Source organism: Tamandua tetradactyla, chromosome 14, assembly GCF_023851605.1.
Source record: "Tamandua tetradactyla isolate mTamTet1 chromosome 14, mTamTet1.pri, whole genome shotgun sequence".
In the NCBI taxonomy this organism is placed as follows: domain Eukaryota; kingdom Metazoa; phylum Chordata; class Mammalia; order Pilosa; family Myrmecophagidae; genus Tamandua; species Tamandua tetradactyla.
In genome coordinates, this window is record NC_135340.1 from 1,242,115 (window position 1) to 1,252,721 (window position 10,607).

Genomic DNA, 10,607 nt, shown 5'->3' on the forward strand with positions numbered 1-10,607 from the left:
CCACAGAAAGTGACAAAGGCACTATTCCAAAACTAAATGTCAGCAGGCGGGGGCATAGGGGAGGGGCATGGATTCTTTGTGGAAAAAAAGGAAATATCTTCATATAGTTCATGGTGGTGAAGGCATGTCCACATATTTAGGTCAGATTGTATGATGTGCAAATAAAACTTTAAAAATGAACAGGGAGAAACAAGTGCTGGAGAAAATGTGGAGAAAGAGATGTACCTATTCACTGTCAGTCGGGAAATGAGGGGCGCAGCCCCTGGGAGGGCAGCGTGGTGTCTCCACAGGAGACAGGAGGTGGGTGGAACTTGCCATAAGACCCTGCAACCCCTTTGCTCAGTGCCCACCTGGAGGAGCTGATGTGGGGAGAGGAATGGACGTTTGCACACTGGTGTCTGGCGGCAGTGTTCACAACCCACAACAAATGGAGGTGGCCTAAGGGTGCACGACTGAGGAGTGGAGGGGGGAACTGTGATGTACACACACAACGGACTGCTGGGCGGAAGAAGGAATGAAGCTGTGAGGCATGCAACTAGGTGAAAGAACCTTAAGGACTTAATGCAGAATGAAATGTCAGAGACAAAAAGACAAATATTATCCTGCCTCACTCATATGGACTAACTGTAATATAAAAACTCGGTGAACTGAAGTCGAGAGCACGGGTTACCTTGTTGGGGCCTAGTGTAAAGGGTCCTGATGGTAAGCTCTTACAGCATCACACATATTCGGAGGGTGTAACTGATAATTCTAAATTCTCAGATACTGAGGAGGAGCCCAGATGGCGGCTTAGTGAGGTGTGGAATCCAGTTCAGCCTCCAGAGCAGCTAGTAAATAGCCAGGAACAGGACAAAACCCACGGCAGTGACTGGACACACAGCATAGCCCAGTCTGGACCAGCTGGACCAGCTGTGAGCACCTCCCCCCCCCCAGAACTGTTAGGACCCCAAGCCCAGAGGCCGGCACCCCTCCCCCACAGGCTGCTTCCCAGAGGGGACAGGAAAGGACTTTACCAGCAGCAGGGGCTGAGCCCAACCAAGCTCCAATTAACTAATTCTCCCTACTATGATAGGCCCCCAGCTCAGCTGACCTCCAGTAAAAGCTGAGGTTGCTGGGTTTTGCCCCACTGCAGAGGGGTCAGGGCTGATGGAAAAAGAAAAAAAACAAACAGAGGTTTTTTGGATCAGATAGCACATAATACGTGAAAGGCTCTGGGCCCTGAAGGAAAGAGGTGGCATAATGGACCTGAAGACACACAGAGCAATGAACCAACTTAAGCTCTTGATTGGCAAACCTGAGAAACAGGGTCCTGCTCTGAAAGGGATTTTTCTTTTTCTTTTTAGTGGCTGTGTTTCTATGGCTTGACTACTCTTTGGATACAACTGAAGGACTTCTCAGGCTCCCACTGCCCCAGGCCTAGGCTGAATTAAGCTTGTCTGAGAGACAAAGAGGCTGGTCAGGTGAAAGGAGGTAATTTCCTGGAGCCTGGGCCTTCCCCAGGAGAGGGGTGGGGCCCAGCTCAGGTGGAATCCCTCCCTCAAGGAATTCAGACCCCAGGGACTGGAAAACTAAGGGATTAAAGCCAGCCTACAACCTCTCCTCTGTCTTGACCACACCCCCATCAGGGAGGGTCTGCTGAAGGTAAAATCACATCACCTTATGCTGGTGGGACCTGCAGGCAAACAAGCACCACATACTGGGCAGGACAAGAAAAACAGAGTCCAGACTTCACAGGAAAGTCTTTCAACCTAATGGATCTCACCTTCGGGGAAAACTGATGCAGGTGACTCTTTCCTCCTGAGAGGAGGCCAGTCTGGTCTGGGAAAATCTAACTGGGGTCTATTATACCTAAGTAGACATTTCTAAGAAAAAAAAAAGGCACCATACAGGCAGGGCAAGAAACAGAAAAACAAGAATTGAAAAATTCTGATCTGTTAAATAAAACTTAACCTCTATGTCTAGAATAAGCTGAACTGAATGTCAAAGAACAGACAGACCGCAAAGATCCAGCAAGAAAATCCTAGGTAAAAAAAAGTGAAAACAATCTCCAGAATAAACTAATTAAGGAAATTAAATGCCTAGACACCAGCAAAAAATAATAAATCATGCTAGGGAAATTGAAGATACAGCCCAGGCAAAGGAACAAACCAACAATTCAAATGAGATACAGGAGTTGAAGCAATTAATTCACAATGTTCGAACAGGCATGGAAAACTTCATCGAAAATCAAATCAACAAATTGAGGGAGGATATAAAGAAGGCAAGGGATGAACAGAAAGAAGACATCAAAAGTCTGAAAAACAAATCACAGAACTTATAGGAATGAAAGGCACAGTAGAAGAGATGAAAAAACAATTGAAACCTACAATGTTAGATTTCAAAAGGCAGAAGATAGGATTAGTGAACTGAAAGATGGGACATCTGAATCTGACAAGCAAATGAAAATATGGGGAAAAGAATGGAAAAATATGATCAAGAGACTCAGGGAATTGAATGACAACATGAAGTGCACAAATATATATGTTGTGGGTGTCCCAGAAGGAGAAGAGAAGGGAAAAGGAGGAGAAAAACTAATGGAGGAAATTATCACTGAACATTTCCCAAATCTTAATAAAGACTTAAACCTACAGATCCGAGAAGTGCAGCATACCCCAAACAATAGATTCAAATAAATTCTGAGATACTGAGCTGTTTGTATATAACCTGGTCATTCCCAGAAACTTTGGGTATTTGTGTGACACCTGAGACTCAGAGTTAAAGTTTTGAAGCTGTGAAAGACAGCAGTACCCCATAAAGGAAATGTTTAATAAGGTGAAAAAAAGGATCAGACTTCAACTAGAGATATGAAGGACTCTGATTTGGATAGGGCTAAGGTAGAGCAGAATACAGCGTAAAGGATGATTCTGTCCATATTTTAAAGCTTCAATTTCTGTGTGAGACCAAAAAGAAAGATTCGGTGCAAAATTTTTATTTTGGGTAGTACATTTCCTAATTTAACTTGTATGGTCAGTTTAGTTGAGCACCATAAGTACATGGAATCTTGAACAGGGCGTGAGATTTTGTTACTTTGTCCAGGTTAGTGTGATGCCCCAGTATATCCCAGAGTAATTTGGGCAGTGAATAAATAAGTTTTTGCAAAGTTCCCTTGAGGGACTGGGGAGAAAAAAGTAAATATTCAACTTCCCCATTTGGAAAATTTCTGATATTCTCACAAGCAGTGAGGACACCAAATCAACAGGCTGAGCCCTCGATCTTGGTGTTTGGCCCTATGAAACTTATTCCTGCAAAGGATAGGCTAAGTCTACTTATAATTACTCCAAGAGTCACTCCTAGAGAACCTCGGCAGGTGAACTCACTGCCCTCCCCCCTACCTGAGACATGATTCCTGGGGTGTAAATCTCCATGGAAATGTGAGGCAGAAATCCTGGGATGAGCCAGGACCTGGCGTCAAGGGATTGAGAATGCCTTCTTGACCGAAAAGGGGAGAGAGAAATGAGACAAAATAAAGTTTCAATGGCTGAGAGAGTTCAAACAGAGTCAAGAGGTTATCCTGGAGGTTATTCTTATGCATTATATAGATATTCCTTTTCAGTTTATGGGGTATTGGAGTGGCTGCAGGGAAGTACCCCAAACTGTTGAGCTGAATTCCAGTAACCGTATTTCTTGATGACAGTTATATAAAGAGATAACTTTTACAACGTGATTGTGTGATTGTGAAAACCTTTTACCAGGGTATGGACAGATGAGTAAAAAAAAAAAAATGGATAAAAAAATAAATAAATAATAGGGGGAATATGGGGTAAAATCAATAGGGTAGATGGAAATACTAGTGGTCAATGAGAGGGAGAGATAAGGGGTATGGTATGTATGAGTTGTTTCTTTTTATTTCTTTTTCTGGAGTGATGCAAATGTTCTAAAAAGTGATCATGATGATGACTACACAACTATGTGATGAAAACAAAATTAATGTATATTTTATATCTGCTTGCTTTGCTTTTAGGAAAATATGAGGCAACCTATAATATGAGACCTTTACCCTAAGACCACAAAAGAGAATAAAAATGCCCAAATAGTAGACTAATATCATCACTACATTTAAACATTGATTGAGCTCTCAGTTTCCTCAGGTCAGCCAAATGAAATTTTTATTATGATGCTTTATATGACTTTTATCACCTGCTAAAAGAAAAGGCCATTTGTCAGAGGAGATAACGTTTTCTGATACTAAGTTCTTAAAAGGGACTCTTGTGTCTAGGAAGCAGAAGAACAATTTTTTTTCAACAGTAATTTAGGAAAAAATATAAAATCATCCTTCCTGTGAGCATTCATTACATTGACCTTTGATAAAATTTGAAGCAATAACCTCAAAACAAAGCTCAGTGAAGCCAATGATCTCTGCTTTACAACATTTAACAGTCACAAATAGATTAACTCTGTCTACTTAAGCAGCGTAGCTCTACAATGTTTGGGAAAGAGGGAAAAGAGTTCTACGGGGATGACACCAGAAGCTCAATTTTGGTAGGAAAAAGAGCGATGAAAGCCAGCCCAGTGAGTGTGAGGGGTCTAGTGATGGCGAGAACAGGACTCGGGCACCAGAACTGAGCATATTAGAAAGAATGAGGGAGGGCAGGCCATGGTGGCTCAGTGGCAGAGTTCTCGCCTGCCATGCTGGAGATCCAGGTTCGCTTCCTGCCCATGTCAAACAACAAACAAAAAAAGGGGAGAAGGAAGACTGGAAAGAGGAAGTGAGAGGTGCCAAGGACAAAGCGTAAGTGCTGGATAACTGTGGTAATTTTGAGTAAAGCCAACCCTAGAACGTGCAACTCTTTGATGATAAAAATCAAAAAGAAGAGGAACAACTGTAATAATTCAAATGACTTTCATTTGGTTCCATTACGCATACAATGCATTTGCTATGGATAAAATGGGTCTCTGCATGCAGTGAATGAAAACTGTAGTCTCAAAATTGCATCTCTAAGATAGAAATTTGGCCCAAAGCTTCTTGTTTAACCTTGCTTCCTTTTGCTGTAAGCCCTAAAATAGAGTTTCTTTTTCAGAAAGCTGTTAGTAACCCAGCAAAAATAAACCAAAGCTCTTCAAAACATTTGTGACATGAGCTCAAGTCACTTCCATAATGCACTGTTGCGATTTTTCATTAGTCTACTGTTCAGGTAGCATGTGCTGGTGCCAGAGAATGTCACAACTGGTGTCAAAAATTAGCACAAATTAAATAATGATCTTTAAGAGACATGGAAATTACTTTTAAAAACTCAGTCTAAGTTTTCCCTTTACCCCTAAATTTTGGTAGTGCTAAAATATCAGAAAAAATGGATTTAGCATGAGGCCCTTATTTTCCTCTTTTCAGCTTTTCAGAGACAACTGATCTGGGAGCAGAAATGGACCCATAATTTCTAGGTTTCACTCCAGTGTGGGGATAGGACCTGTAGAATTCAACTGTAAGGCCAACAGTTGGCACATATGTTAAAAACTTTTGGGGTGTATCTATCTATATTTTTGTATCAAGGGGAATTGATGGGAGGAGAAAGGGAGAGCACTTATCCTAGATTTTTCTCCCCATCGGATGTAAATTCCTCGAAGGCAGAGGGCATTTCATCCCCCTCGGCATCCCCAGTCCCTGCGTGATATGTCACATGGACAGGACACATAGGACACAACTTCCTGAGTGAGCTGGTGATAGGACAAGAGTTCAGAGCGCCGTCTGCAGCGCCCCACAAGAACACAGGCTTCCTCCCCGTTTCTGTCCCCGGGTAGCCCCAGAGGAGAAGCCCCAAGCACAGGACCACAACCCTTCCCAGTGTGAGAGTCCCACACGTGCTCAAACCTGCAAGTCTTATTAAGCGCAAGACGAGGCTGGGGTCGGCACTCGTGCTAATTGGATGACTCCCAAGCACTTGAGCCCAGTTGAGCTTGTCCTTCTCTCTGTGAGAACTGATTGTTGGGTCATCCTAACTGCCCCCTGCCACCAGGTCCTGTGAGCAGCTCCCATTCAGATCGCTAAGGCGGTAAGGCTGGCTTTCAGCCTCTATGCTTTTTTGGCTGAAATAATTACTGATTCTGTTAATCAGCTTACTAACAGCTACCTGGAATTTTTGTTCTTTTTTGCATGGGCAGGCACCAGGAATTGAACCTGGGTCTCAGGCATGGCAGGTGAGAATTCAGGCCACCATGGCCTGCCCCAGCTCCCTGGAATTTTGCACACAGAATTTCTTGAAAGTGAAGTTCTTCTTTTCTCCAGAAAATTCTATCCCCATAAAATCCCTTCTGTTTTTGCTCCTTTGATGTGCTCTTGTTCTTTCTCTAAAAGACCCACATTTCCTAACAACTCCAGGCTTGAATCATTGTCATACCTGACAAATGTTAACATATTTATTGGGGGAATTTAGCCCACTTACATTTATTTTTAATCACCAATATATTTAGTCATATTCCTGATTTTTTATTTTAAATTCTGTTTCTCATGCTTTCCTGTTTGCTATTGTTTCTCCTTCTTTCCAGACTTTTAGTAGATGAATCTGTGCAGTAAAGAATTTCTAGTCTCCAGAAGTATGAGTCAATAAATTCCCAAAATTTAGGCCAACCAGGGTGAGATATTGTCCCAGCATCCCTGGCAAAGCATAACCTGGCTGTAAGGGAGCCTGTGAAATGCAGACGCTCTGGGTGACTGCGTGCCCAGCTACAAATCTGATGCCTAAAGAAGATGCAGAAAGATATGGGCAGTCATCTGCCAAAGCTACCAAAACTTTGATTTTCTGATATACTTCAAGAATTAATTAGAATCAACCATCCCTCATCCAATCAGAACAAAATCTTTAGCGTAGTTTAACATATTAAATCCGTTTACATTTTTATTGCTCTCATTTTCCTAGGTGCAGGTTCTTCTAAATCCAACGTAAGTTTTTGATGTTACCATTTATTTAATGATGTGATTGCTTTTTCTGTGATCATTTTCTAAGGTTGAACCTTAGAAACTGTTGTACATTTTCCCTCTCTTCTTCTATGGAGAAAGCAGAAACCACATGCAGAAAATGCTTACTAACTTTTCTTTGAAAGACCTGGATTTTAATTACTGTAATTTGCATAAGAGTTTTGTGTTAGTGATCGAAAACAAGATAAAATATTTGCTAATGTGGCATGACACTGCAGCAAAGGAACAGCCCTCTGCAAACGCGCCAGTGACTCCCCGCAGTGGGGCCTGTCTTCAGAATCTGTCATCACCCTCTTTATGAATAATTTTCCATCCGTATGTATGGGTGTCTGACAGCTTGTTTACATGAATATTTGGATGAAAAGCCTACATTATTTGGCTTGATGTCAAAAACTGCCTCTATTTTTGTTGTCTGAAGTGCCCTGATTCAATGTATTTTTAATAAGTTTTTAACATGAATTTGAGTCAGAGGAACCGGAAGTAGGCTAGGATGACGCACACTTAGTATAGGATGTAAAGGGACGAGGCATCATCTATTGTTTGCTGTGCCAACCAACCCTTAAATCAATGCCCTTTCTCCTTCAGAACTGAACAGTTCTCATTAGAACCAGGCACGAGCAGCTCGGTATAATTCCTCTTTGAAATCTAAAGTCATGCTTGGGCTGTTCTCCAAATTCTGTCTCACGCAGATTCTACCAGCCTCGGTCAGGGCCCGCCAGGAGAGGTCCGTCACTCACCGCGTGGGGTTATATATTGACCCATGTGAAAGACAAGAAACACGTTATTTTCTGTAGAGACTAAAATAATCCCTCTCTCCGCGTGCCTGTCCTGCTTACTGTAGGGAGCCACAATGATACATAAACTAAACGTCAAAAGCATCGGAACAATATGAGATTTTTTTCTTAACTGAAAAGCTAATTTGGATGCTCTCAGTTAAGTCTGACTAAATAGTCACTGTATCAGGCAGAAAGTGGGATATTTAAGCTGCCTGCGGTTTCTTCCTGACACTGGAGACAGAGTTTGAGATTTAAGTTGCTGAAACTGAAAAACTGCCCTTTGGGGGTCCATAACCCATTTGTGCATGCTCAAGTGGAAACTGGAATGATTCTTGGGGACAAGTCTTTGCAAGGTTTTGAACTGCAAGCAGATAGAAAGCAGGTATCTCCACACTAATTTCAGGAAATCCCTGGACCACTGAAATAATTCAAATACAGATGATTAGACTGAGATGTTTTAATTCAGCTTAGTAATAGGAGTTGCCCATGCAGATGCATTTGGACTGCACTGAATGTCCCAAAGGGGCAGTTATCGAGGACTGAATAACCTGGACTTTGGGTGATGTGCTCTGCCAGTTAGTGACTGAGATCGCCCTGCCGTGGAGGGAGGGGATCATCAGAGCATGGTGGGTCTCCCTGCAGCCTGCAGCCTGGGGTGAAAAAAGAAAGAACCTCTAAGAGAGAGCAAGAACTCTTTCTATCTATGAGTAGATGAGAAAAGTGGGGACCCAGATTCTCAGGTGAACGCGCCTGAGTCACACCATGGAGGTGCTGGTTTCACTTAGTGACAGGTAAGGAGAAGTGGTTCTGGGAAGGTGCACGGTCCGTGGGCTGTACTTAACTTTTAGCCCACAATTTCCCCAGCTTAGCTGAACTAGGAACCGTTTTGTTGCATAACACTTAATATGCCACATAATACTTTTCTGAAGAACACACTTTGAGAAATGGGGTTAGCCAGACTTCCTCGTGGCATGCATTGGGGTGAAGTGCAGGGTGTGCTAGAAAACAAATTGCTGGCCCCAGCTCCAAAGTCTCAGATCCAGTCAGTCTGGCGTGGGCTGGGGAACGTGCATTTCTCATGGCTCCTTGGTGATGCTGGCCCCTGACCCACACTTTGAAAGCCGCCGGTGTGGGTGCCTCGTGACTGAGACGTCGGACTCTGGACTCGAGAGTAACACAGATCAGCTCCAGAAGTAGTGCTTGGGTCCCTCCACCAGCAAGGTGGGTGGGGAATGCAGTCCCCTAAGGGAGACGGCCTCAGAGACTGAGCTTCACTTACACTCCCGCCTCAGTGATGGCAAGACTCTTCAGAACATCAGTGAGCACTTAAGGTATTATCCAAGCTTCCTGGGTAATTTGACTATTTTATAATGCAATAGTGTTTTTGTCTGAAGTGCAAAATGATAGAGAGGAGATGGATTTTTACTCATTAATGTTAGCTCCAGTGAATTTTCTGCAATCTTGTCATCTTAAAAGTCATTTGGGCATGCTGGTTACGTTATCACAGCAGTTCAACATCTACTCAATTAAACCTAAAGAAACCAGTTAGTCATTAGACTATGTGGAATGTATAACAAAATACAACTAGTTTAATAAATAGCTTTGACCAGATTGATTACAGTTTCAGAGTTGTAGGAGAAACACTTTGGTTTGTATGACAGCTTTACATTCTGCTCTCCAGTAATTATTTGAAAATAATACACATTATCAGCCAGCATTTTCAAATGTGCCTCACTCCAAGTTGCTTTATGGCACTGCTTCTTGGCAAAAGCATGCACATCTGCTTACAGGAATGAACTTCAAGAAAATGTCAGTGCCACTCATTCTGTGTTTCAAAGACATAGGGAACCATACATCTACCCAGTCCTTATAACGTGTGCCTTAACCACCACATGCCCCACACCTGGGCCACTCAGACCTCCTGCATCTTTCCCTGCAGACTGGTGGCTGCGCCTCTGGGTCCACCCCGCGTTCAGGTCCGGTCCACGGTCTCCACCATCTCCCGACCAGGGCCTGGGAAGGACGGAGACACGTGTCGGCGCGTTCCTTGGAGGTGCGGGGCTCCCCATCTCAGAGCCTGTCCTGCACCTGTCTGGACTCTTCCTATCCTATCCTTCTCAGAGGACCCGAACTAACACAGACTGTGATATTTATATCATCACAGGAAGTAAAATCAAGATAACTTGTAGTTTATAAAATCTATTTTAAATTGTGGGAAAAATAATGAGGGGCCTAGAGTAAGAAAAAAAATGGAACATTTAATGCCTTTCTTTCCAGGGTCAAAATTAAGTGTAAAACCAGTAGATATTTTCCCCTTTGCACGTCAGTATATCCCCAGTACACAGTGTGATGGTGAAATGCCTGGTTTCTCCTGATATATACCCATTTCTATTCAAAGATGGATGTTGAGTCATTGAAAACTACCTTCACATAAAAATATATAGTCTTAGAGTAACAGAACTTTTTAAAAGATTTTTCCTGGGGTGGGCCACAGTGGCTCAGTGGCAGAGTTCTCGCCTGCTGTGCCAGAGACCTGTGGTTCAATTCCCGGTGCCTGCCCATGCAAAAAAAAAAGAAAAGAAAGTAAAAGATTTTTCATGTTACAAAATCTTTATGAAAACTATGTAGCATTATTCAAAAAAAATCGTCACCGAGTTCCAGCTTACAAAGTTCACAGTAACCACAGCTACCATTATTGTATGACTTCTCTGGTTTTCTCTACATGTAGATATACGTTTATACAGTTGAGATAATATTATATACACAAATTAAATGTGCTGTTTTTCCCATAACAGCATTAGAAATTTTGTAGAGTACTTTTAATGGTGCACATTATTCAATTGCATGATTACCCCATTAATTACTTAACTATTCCCTTTGTGCTG